Source organism: Rhipicephalus microplus, chromosome 2, assembly GCF_043290135.1.
Source record: "Rhipicephalus microplus isolate Deutch F79 chromosome 2, USDA_Rmic, whole genome shotgun sequence".
NCBI lineage: Eukaryota > Metazoa > Arthropoda > Arachnida > Ixodida > Ixodidae > Rhipicephalus > Rhipicephalus microplus.
This window is the reverse complement of record NC_134701.1, coordinates 96,293,546-96,305,815: the sequence shown is the minus strand read 5'-3', so window position 1 is coordinate 96,305,815 and position 12,270 is coordinate 96,293,546.

The following is a 12,270-nucleotide window of genomic DNA, read 5'->3' as shown; positions in this document are numbered from 1 at the left end:
ACTGGAAGTGAAACCGACAGCGGAAAATAACCGACGAAGACGAAAGTGTGCACGGGGTCAGACGAACGTGAGCGCGTGAGCTTCGGAACAGCGACGGGCAGAGGAAGAACGCGGCCAGCTAGCAAGAGCGCTAGGCGTTGGGCCTCAGGGGACCGAACCAACGAGCGGGTGTCACCAACCCAACCGGGACGAGCGTGGCATGTTCCTGAGGTGAGTGGCGGTTCCGGGCCGGGCCTGACATGCTGTTCCTGTGACGGACGAGCGTGCGGGCCAGGGCAAGCGGCTGATCCTGTCCAGACTCGGGTCCGGCAAAACCAGTCACCGAGATCGTGGCCACGGTGCCACGTCGGAGCCGGTCCGGCACAACCGCCAATTGAAGGTGCGACCTCGGTGTTGCGTCGGCCGCAGCGTGGGGCCGCCTGGTCCAGCACGAGCAGCTGATGGTCTGCTCGTGAGCTCCCGTGCACTCGGCAACCTTCCCGTGGCGAGGTTGCGTCGTCGACGCCATCGTCTTCAGCGGGAGCGTGAGTGGCACCCGACGGAATTAGACTTCCGAGTAGTGAGGACGCGTGGGTTACCCGCGGGCGCGTAGACATAAGGACTGTATGACTGAATTATGGAGCCAGTGTGTTGTACAGATAGCCACAGTGTTGTGATCGTTTTGTGTGTGAAGTCGATAAATGTTTCTCTTGTCCTTGTCTTGGGTTTCTGCGTCTGAGGGCCCAAGAACCACCACACCATGGCTATGGAAAGCTTTTTCCGTTTTCCTTCACTTAACGTGCAAGGTCTCGCTGGCAGAAAGAAACAGAATCAACTGTAACAACTAGTTGTAGAGCAAGATCTGGACGTTATAGCTGTACAGGAAACCAAAGTTGAAGGTGAACAAGAAACTGGGAGCATGGTGAACCCTTTTAGTTGACGGTTCAGTGTTTGTATAAGTCATGCCATTGGTTCCTCAGCCGGTTGTGCTTTATTTGTCCGCCAGATACAGGGGCTGGTCGTTGAGTCTGTTACATCTAGTTTATCGGGGAGGTTAGTATTATGCGATTTAAGGCACTTTTATTCTAAATGGCGCGTAAGTGCTGTTTATGCACCTTATGTGCAATCCGAAAGATGTGATTTCTTCCAATCCCTATATGGATATTGCGATACCGACATGCAGGTTGTAATAATGGGATACTTTAATTGTGTGCTTTCTGCACATGACAAGACCAGCAGGGCATCGTATAAGGACCCCTGTACGGCAGCCCTTAGCAATAATATAGACCGATATAGCCTTGAAGATGTGGCGGAATATCTAGATACGGGGCAAAGCATTCATTTTACGCACTTTCAGAATTCCAGTCACTTTCGTTTGGACAGAGCTTATTTAAAGGCGAGTATAATACTAATGTGTTACAAATACGTAGTCAAACCAGTCTTTTTTAGAAATCACTGCCTAATCAGCTTTAATATCCGCTGTGACGGCGCTAGACAATTAAGGTTTTCCTGGAACCTTTGGAAGCTGAACTTGCAGCTACTGGAGGACGACATTTTTAAAGAGAAGGTACTAGAACATGTCAGAAAAATTAGCAAAAGCAGCGAAATAATGATTGGTGCTCAGTGGAAATATTTTAAAAGTGATATTAAGATGCTGACAACGGAAAGAGCCTGTACAATTAAACGAGAGAAGAGACAGGAGGAAGAATCGCTAAAACATAATTTTACTGCATTGTTAGAGGAAGAAGCAAAATCACCAGTAACATTCACGGAAGATATTCGCAAGGCTAGGCATAAGCTGGAAGTTTCTAACATTGAGCGTGATAAGGGGGCTATAATTCGAGGTCATGCTGAAAAGTTGTTCGTTCATGAAACACCAACAAAACGGTCACTGGCTGAAGAGAAGAGGTATGCCCGCAAAAATACCATAGCGGAAAGACATCACACTGGTGTCATTTACATAGATAACAAGAGATAAGAAACGTTTTTTCTAACGACTATCGAGATCTGTTTAAGCGATCGGAGGTTGACATAGGAATGTTTAGGAAGAAATTCTTACCTTTGATGTCAAAAGTGCCCGAAAGTGTTGTTGTAGGATTGAAACTGCCTTTTAAATTTGGAAGATAAAAGAGCTAATGAACGGCTAAACCCAGGGAAAGTCACCTGAACCAGATGGCTGGAGCGCAGCTTGGGATATTGGCACGGAGATCGGCCTTTCACTCCAGACGTTTTTGTCAACATGCCATGGGTGAATCAGCCTACAAAATATTTCGGTGTACCACTAGAATTTTATTGTGACAGTGAACCGTACTGGCGGTGGCAAGCCACTGAAATGCGTGAAAAAGTGGATAATGTTAGAGGATGGGACTTTTCGATTTTCACACGGGCCACCATATGTCACCTTTTCTTTGTATCTAAACTTTGGTACCCATTACAAGTTTTACATTGCTCGCGTGGAAGCGAGCAGAAGCTTCACAGTGTGTTTGCAGTATTTATATGGGGATCAGTGTGGGAACGGTCTAGTCACACTAATCTTTTTCGTCGTGTTTGGTTTGGTGGTCTCAGTCTGTCACATTTGTTTTTAAGACAGGTCGTTAGTCGTTTTATGTTTCTTCGAGACACAAGAGACCCATTTCTACGTTCTGTTATTCTGCTGAGGCTTGGAAGATTTTTACCTTCACTCGTTGTCACAACGGACCATGTGCAAGGGGCGCTTTATGGTTATCTAAAAGAAGTAGTTGGTGCATGCAATTTCTTATAGTCACGGTTCTCCAGCGAATATCTAGCGGGAGTAAAACGAAAAATGTTTTATAGAGACCATCTCGACATTGTTTTACCGGTACCACTTTACAGGAGTTTGTATCCTGCTGGACGTGGCCAAAATGTACTGGCCCGAGTGAATAAAAAATGGCTGTCCCATCTAGTTCAAAATCATTTTTCTTTAAGCTTCATACAAGCACTCTAGAAGTTAAAACGTGGATGCAAGAAAGGGCACTGGTCTTACCATAGGGAACGCACTGTTTTCTTTGTCGTAAACCTGAAACCATCGAACATGTCTCTCTAAATTGTTGGGAAGGGGGTTTTTTCTGGGACATTGTGCAGAGAACCACAAAAAAAGATTTACCGATTGATTCTTACGAAATTAGGTTTTTACCAGTCAATTAAGAAGATGATAGAGCCCCTTAACATACTGTTATGTTGCTCGAACTTCACAGCATTACAAAAAAGTACGAGGCAGTCCGCCATGCCGACATCAATACACTGCTTATTCGTGAATATTTCCGCCAAAAGATCATGAAGTTTATAGAATAGTGCAAAACTAAAGACCCAATTCCAGCGTGGCTTGAACATCTTGAGCCACTTATTCGTATAAAAGAGTTCTAGTCGCTATGTAACTATTTCGTTTGTTAACACTGTATGGATGGTTTATGCACTGTATTATTATTGTATGATGTGCAAAAGTAAGTAATAAAGAAAAAACACGTGCAGTCTGCTCATGTGGTGTTTTATTCTGCATATGTTGTGTGTGTGTGTGTGTGTGTGTGTGTGTGTGTGTGTGTGTGTGTGTGTGTGTGTGTGTGTGTGTGTGTGTGTGTGTGTGTGTGTGTGTGTGTGTGTGTGTGTGTGTGTGTGCGCGCGCATGGTAACCTCTGTGTCATCAATTCTGCCATCATTTGATATTTATTATTGCCGCAAGGCAGTAGTAGGATTGGGGCATAAAGCGGTAGAGGGTCTCTGCTTGGAAGAAAAGACTACGAAGTGGATAAAGACTGGTCGCAGCCCACCAGTGTATAGAAAATAAGCATTTTAGGATTCGTCACCTCACAGCGCCTGAAGTGGTCCTGTCCAAGCTCCCGCAAGACACCAGGACTCGCTGTCCTCGCTGTCCTTGAGGTTTCCTCCGGTGCTTCCTGAGGCCTGAGCGTCCGGTTTCAATTCAGGATCTACCCCCGCTGCTACTTCAAGGGCACCTTCTTGCTTCCTCCTGTGGGGGAGCGGCCGGATCGGGCGGTGCAGTTAAGCCTATTAACCTGATGTCTCTTTCCTCTCCCGGCCAGGCATATTCTGCCTGGTCGGCTTCCTTTCCTCACAGTGATTTGCCAATCGATCTACTTTTGCGCAGTGGTCTGAAGAGCGTTCCTGTGGCCCTGGTTCCAACCAACGGCGAGTCTATTCGCATGAAAAATCCGAAACCACTTCAGAAAGAACTCCGGAAAATTTCCGATTATTACCAAATGATTACTGAGGTGCGTCAATTTTGACGAGGAGGCATCCTGCGCTGCTCGCCAGACCAGGCCTGCATCACAGATCTTCTAAAATGAACAATGTTTGCCTCAAATCCGGTGAGCTGTTTCATACCTGTCCATTTGGCCTGTGTGAAGGGACTAGTTCGAGGAGTGGACTTGAGCCTTACACCACCCGAAATACTTGAAATGTTTGCGACCGCAGGAGCAGTCTCTGTATTTAGATGCTCGCGAAACGTTGAGAAAAAAAAAGGTCCCCACAGAATCAGTGATCGTGCCTTTTGCCGGCACGGCTCGACCGACCAAAATTAAGCCATGACCACTAATTTATCGTGTAGATGCACTATCTCCTCGCCCACTGCAGTGCAAAAAATGCTGGAGGTATGGGCATACCATCAAGGGATGTAGATCGGATGTGAGGTGTCGCGCATGTACTGACCAACATAAACCCGATAAATGTTTAACCGAAGAGGTGAGATGCTGTCTATGCAGAGGAAATCACGCGGCTGACGATGAAAGTTGCCCCATAAGGACATGTGAGTTGCAACTTCTAGAGATCATCGAACAACAACGATGCTCCCGTCGTGAAGCCCGATCCATTCTTTCTGAGTGCTCACGTGGCTACGCCTCCATTGCCAACCGGGCAAACCAGATGCTTGAATCGTCGTTGCCTGATTTAATAACATCAACGATGGAAAGGGCCATGACGAAGCTTATGGAATCTCTATTAGTGAGCCTAACGGAGTCATTGGCACAAATAGTGAGCACTCAGTTGAATCAAATATTGCAGGGAGGTAACCAACCTACCGTGCCCCCTTCTCTACCTTCACCAGTTAAGGTTACTGATATTCCATCGGAAGCAGGCCCATCGAAGTTAAAGCCAGACACGCCGAACTCTGACCGTAGAATAATTATGCCTCTTGTACAGGACCTAGATTGGAGCTCGGACTCCGATTCTCATGTCTCACAACCAGAACAAATGGACTCTGACTCAAGAAATAAAAAACGACGTGCTTCTCCTGAGGCACAACGCTCCTCAATTAGTCCTAAATCAAGAAATAAGAGATATCAGAAGGAAAACCCATCAAAAAGGATTTTTAAAGGATAGCATCATAGAGAAAGCAGTGAGTGCTGCTGGTATCTCTTCAAAATAGGGAATGTAAAAGTACTACAGTGGAATTGCCGCCCCATTTTTCAGCAGCTACGGACTTACTTCAACTTTGCGATAATTATTCCCCTGATATTGTTGCTTTGCAAGAAACTTGGCTTGAAGAAAATAAGTATTTTAGGATCAAAAATTACCGCACATTTCTTCTAGACCGTCCAACTCGGGGTAGAGGTTTGGCAATATTTATCTCATCTAAAATCGCCCATAGAGCTAAAATTATTTATCAGTCAATGACTTCAGAAAGCGAGATTTTAGCATTAAGCATTACTATTCCTGGGTCCCTCCCATTCTCATTTATTAATGCTTATTTTCCTGCGGGTGTTCTAAATTCTTCCGTTCTAGATACTGCAGTTCACTATTGCCAAAAAGATATTGTATTAGTAGGTGACTTCAATTCTCATCATATTTTGTGCGGTTTTAAAACTGATCTGAATGGCAAACGTTTATGGTATTCGGTAAACAAGAATAACTTTATATGCATAAACACAAAAACTCCTACTTTTATGTGTAATCAGTCCTCCAAGGTACTCGATCTAACTTTTTCTAACGCAAAACTTTCCATCTTATCATGGTCGGCGATTAACTCAGGAACAAGTAGTGGCAATATGACAATATTGTTCGAGGTGGTATGTCCAATAACCATCAAGAATATATCATTCATAACACATGTAAACTTTAATACTTTCGAGAAATCGTTACGAGGCGCTTTATCTAACCAAACGAATGATGCAGAACTAGACGCCAGAATTAGCGACATTTTAAAAGAGTCGTTATATAAATCAAAATTCGCCATTGAAAGGTCTAAGCCATCTACCAACCCTTGGTGGAATGCAGACTGTTCGCGGGCTTATAGACTAAGAAAAGCTGCATGGAAAAGATTATTTTCAACCAGTGTCCCAGGAACTGGATTGATTATAAGTATGCGGCCGCTATTTTTAAGAGAACCATCGCTAATGGGAAGGATAAATTTAAAAACGACCGACGTGAGTTCCTGTCAAAGCCAGTCATTAGAAAAGCACTTTTTCGCTTTCTGAGAATTAAGAAAGTTCTTCCGGTACAAAAAACATAGAATCTGTAGTATCATCACCAGTTGAACTGAAGGCCCTTCTAGAAGATATAGCTCAGGGCCTAGAAAGTCGATTTACGACACTTCTCTCATACCAAGCCCAGTCACCCCATAGGGCTGAGGATTTTGAAGAGGTTTCACCTGAAGAATTAGCAAACGTAATCAGAACACTACCACATTCTGCTCCTGGTCCTGATGACATGACGACGTCGGTGATAAAGTCAGTACATAAAATATACCCACTTGGCCTACTCGAAATTATTAATCACTCCCTTAGAAGCTCTTGGATGCCACCTGATTGGAGAATGACAAAAGTGATTCCATTGTTAAAAACGCAAGGCGCTGGGTTTACCTTAGATAATATCAGGCCCATTGCACTTACATCGAACCTAGTAATACTCGTTGAAAGAACTTTATATAGACGTATAGATCAATGGATGTCAGAAAAACTGACACTGAGCCCATGTCAAATTGGATTCAAACGTGGTTGCTCCATTTGGTGTGCGCACGTGGATCTCGAAAGCAGAATTCAACTTGCTCGATATCAGAAACAGTACTCCGCTTTGGTAACCTTAGATATCACAAAAGCATATGATAGCGTGGAGCATGTGAAGCTGGTATATTCACTTCACAATTTAGGACTGCCTCAATACTTTCTGGCCTGGATCCATGCTTTCTTAGGTGATAGAGAATTTTACTGCTCGCAATCTGGTGTCAGATCTTCAATATACAGGTAAACGAGAGGTATACCGCAAGGGTCAGTACTATCGCCTTTATTATTTAATGCACTACTATGCACTACTGCTGCTCTACTGCTCGTAACATTCGAGCGCACATTGAGCGAACCATTTTACTGGCGAAGCTCCTTATGGCGTGGCTTGTGCATCCCCTGCTGTCGTGGTGTATGACCTGTGACACATACCTGCATATCAGTGGCACATGCCCGCCCTCGGGCACATACCCGCATGTTCAGCTGTTACGAAAAAACAAATTGACGGCAGATCTACGAGGTGAATGATGATGAGATTGGGCGAAGCTCTTGGAAGTAATACCGTGAAATTTTCTTCCGTTAATTCATCTGGCAATATGCGCGCATCCTCGCCGCTTCCCATTGTCGAATGTTTTCAAGATCTGCTTCGCGACGTTGACGCGCTGCCTCGACCTCTCGTTCCCGTACGGAAGGATCTTGCCGACGCTGACGTGCCGCTGCAGCTTCTTGTTCACGTACGTCGGGGTCTTGCCGACGCTGTCTTGCTGATGTGGCATCTTGTTCCCGTACAGCAGGATCTTGGCGGTGACATCGCGCAGCTTCCCGGTGCGCTTCTGCCTCGCGTGCCTCTAACTTCAGCGTCCTGTCTGCGAGCCCGCGCCGCCACTGCCCTGCGCGCCCGCCTTTCGGCATCCTTATCCATACGAGCGCACACCGACGGCAACGAGCGTCGGCAACTACAAACCTGTATCGATATGGTTTTGATTATAAAATTATTGCTTTAGAAAACACCTGGCGTCTTTCGTTATGCAGCTTGCGTCTTCTTTTTTGTTTTGCTTTAGAAATTTCGGGCGTCTTCTTGTTTTGCTTTTAGAAAACATCTGGCCTCTTTTGTTGGTTTATTTCATCAGTCATAGGCGTTTTGAACAAAAAACTTTTATTGTTTATTCACGCACAGGAGAAATCTCACTAGGCACTACCTTGGAGGTAAACAATGGCTGCTACTGGGAATGAGAGACAGCAGAAGTCGGTATTGAACCCTTCTACTAACGTTTCCTACTGGAACATGCCAATGGCTGCTAATGGCGAATGAGAGACAGAAGAATTCGGCTTTTAGTTGACGCGCACGCTGCGATTTTTTTTTATTGTTCAACAACGCACAGGAGAAATCTCCCACCGGCACCACCTTGGAGGTCAAAGCGTAAGACTGGTTACACATTACGACTACGATTACGAGGGACGAACGGTTGCCGCTATAAGGAGCTTCGCCCCTAAAAATTCGCAGATCCCACGTAAAGTCGGAATCAATGATGTGCGAAGCACGAATGAGAATTGTTGATATGTCACTTTAAAATCAGCACAACGTTATGAAGTGGAGGTGGATGACGCCCTACATGACCTCCGTGTTATGATTATCATGTTTGGATGTGTTGTTTACATTCGTCATCTATTCACGTTACGTGATATCAAATATAGTATATGTGCAGCTTGCTAAATGGCCGCGAGAACGCTATGAACGTGGTAAGTTGTCATGTTCTTACATAACACGCGTGTCAGGATTATCAAGTTTGCACCAGTCGTATACTTTCGTCATCCATTGACGTCACGTAACACCAATGTTGGTGTATGTGGAGCTAGCAAAACGGCCGCGAGTGCATCATGAAGGGCCCTATATACCCCAATGTAGCGTTGACGCGCGCGAACACTGGGCACAGCGACGCTGCGTAATCAAAACGCGAGCACTCTGACGCCATGCGCAAGCGGCCCGACCAGCGTCCGTTGGCGCGGCCCACGGCAACCGGCGCGAAATTCGACATGCTGCATTTCGCGCCTGTGTGTTACCCAGACAACACTGCGTTTCTCTCTTTTAGGGACGGAGGGACGCCGCACGCACTTAAACGGGCATGCGTTAAAGCAACGCAGCGCGGCGCGCGCCTGCGAGTATATGGCAGAACCGGTGCCTGGCGTGGCAACACCAGCGTGACCCGATGAAATGAACGCCAGCGGGCACGCGTATCGCGTCACATCGAAACGTATTGGCACCTAGACCATGGCAAGTAGTCATGTTCTGACATGAAACGCATCTCATGATTATTATGTTCGCACTAGTCGCATACCTTCATCATTGATTGACGTCACGTAATACCAAATTTGGCATAAGTGTAGCTAACGAAACGGCCGCCAGTGCATCATGAGCGTCACATAGTGTCATGTTGGTACATGACACGCATCGCATGATTATCATGTTTGCACCAGTAACATACCTTCGTCATCCATTCGCGTACCCTAATACCAAATTTTGTATATGTGACGTTAGCACCGCAAGCGCGTCATCAGCGTGGCATGTAATCATGTTGTTACATGACACGCATGTAATAATTTTCATGTTAGGGTCTGTCCCTTGTGTTCGCCATGCGGAGTGGCTATGAAAAGAGAAAAGAAGAGAAAAGCGAGCCCCGTTATTGTCTGCTTCAAAGAGCGACACCGCCACAGTAGCTCACGAGGGATGGGGGTGAGGAGGGATAAAAAGGATAGGAGTAAAGATGTGGGAAAGCCGAAGAAGGAGAAGAGAAGAAGAGACGTGTGGTAAGCCACAGCGAGCGAGGACAAATCGAGGGGATAGAAGAGATAGGAAAGATGGAGCACGGTCACTGGAGTCCGAGGACGGGGCGCACCTGCGAGAGCTCCTTTCGGCGTCGGTGGATGGCGTAGAACAAGTCCAGTAAATCAGAGCTGCACTGTCGTCGGAGGTGGAAGGTCGTCGGCGGCAGGAGATGACGTAGGGCGAGTCCAGTCGGCCAGAGCCATGCTGACGCGGGAGATCGCAAGCGCGCGGAGCGCGCGAGCGCACGACCGGTCAGCTCGAAATCCAGCAAGCGAGTCCGTGTTCGCCATGCAATCATGTCATACTATACCAGTTTTGCAACATGCCATGTGAACGAAACCACCGCAAGAGCTGCAGGACCATGAAGTGTAAATCATGACATTCATGGCATACATATCATGATTTTATGTTATGACTAGTCACATGCGTTCTTCACGGAGTCATGTTGTGCCATACCAAGTTTGGTATTGATACCATTATCGAAACGGCCAGGAGGGCTAAAAGTCGTAGGCGGCTAGATAGATAGATAGATAGATAGATAGATAGATAGATAGATAGATAGATAGATAGATAGATAGATAGATAGATAGATAGATAGATAGATAGATAGATAGATAGATAGATAGATAGATAGATAGATAGATAGATAGATAGATAGATAGATAGATAGATAGATAGATAGATAGATAGATAGATAGATAGACAGACAGACAGACAGAGAGACAGACAGACAGACAGACAGACAGACAGACAGACAGACAGACAGACAGACAGACAGACAGACAGATAAATAGATAGATAGATAGATAGATAGATAGATAGATAGATAGATAGATAGATAGATAGATAGATAGATAGATAGATAGATAGATAGATAGATAGATAGATAGATAGATAGATAGATAGATAGATAGATAGATAGATAGATAGATAGATAGATAGATAGATAGATAGATAGATAGATAGATAGATAGATAGATAGATAGATAGATAGATAGATAGATAGATAGATAGATAGATAGATAGATAGATAGATAGATAGATAGATAGATAGGCAGGCAGGCAGGCAGGCAGGCAGGCAGGCAGGCAGGCAGGCAGGCAGGCAGGAGCGGGGTTGAATGGGGACGACGACCTGCGAGTGTGCGGTGAGCGAGACGACTGGCGACGTCCTGGTGGCGAACGCGACTGACGACCATGCGGTGACGGAGATCGGTTGTTGAACCTTCTGTAGTTGTTTGGCGGAGAATGCTGCGCGGCAGATGCGAAGCGGGTGCTGTCCTGTCGGTAGTGAGGTGCAGATGAAGTCCGAGGTGGCGAGGACCGGTGGTAATGTACGACATGACCGTTACGGTGGCAATGAAAACAAATTGGTCGATTGTCGAGGGTTCTCCACGCAGCAGAGTCGCGAGATCGGGCCCTTAATTGCTGCGTGTGATAGGACGAGGGTGGACGCCATGGAGCCCGCTGCGGGCTGGGCAAAGCGCACACCGAGGGAATACCTATGCTGGCGAGTTCTTGGCGGACGATTGCTTGAACCATGTTAGCAGTGAGTGGGGTCGTGCCACTTGCGACGGTGTGAGTCGGAGCAGAGGCAATGGCTTCAAGTTCGCGCCATACAATTCGGGTCACCTGATCCGATGAATCTAGAGGTGGCGGCTGTGTTCTTGCACGGTCTTCGCAAGACGACGTTGTAGCCGTATTCGGAAGGCGGGTAAACACGCTGTTAATCTACCGGCTCTTCGCTTGCTCAAAGCGCCGACATTTTTTTTATAATGGCGTCCACTGTAGAATAATTTTGGCAGATGAGGAGGTTGAATGCGTCATCTGCAATCCCCTTAAGAATATGTCCGACCTTGTCAGCCTCCGGCATCTTCGCATTGGCTTTGCGACACAATGATAACGCATCTTCTATATGGGAGACGTAAGACTCAGTCGAGGTATGCACCCGAGACGCGAGCATTTTGTTCGCGGCCATTTTTCTTCCAATCGGCTTTCCGAACAAGTCCAACATTTTCTCCCTGCATACTGCCCAACTCCCAAGTTCTGTTTCATGGTTCTCATACCACAATTTGGCGGTTCCCCTAAGATAGAATAACAGGTTCGCCAGCATAAGAGTCGGGCCCCATCGGTATCGAGTACTCACACGTTCGTACTCTACCAGCCAATCTTCAACGTCAACTTCATCTGGATCGCCGGAACCACTAAACGTGCCAGAATCCCGCGGGGGTTCGAGCACGAAGGTTGTGGTCACAGAAGGAGATGTAGTTACCGCATCATCTCCGGCCGCAGGAACACCAGGAGCAGATGCAGACGCCGTACTTTCCGTCATCGTTGTGGAATGACCCTTCAAACGACGGCCGCTGCGAAGTTTCATTGCGAGGCGGTTACCCCGCACTTCCATCAATTGTGACGGGGCGAGGCCTTGGCCTATAGGATACCGTCCACTGAGAATCGGCAGCCGAAAAAGATGGCTGAGTTGCCTCTTGCGCAAGCGCCTAA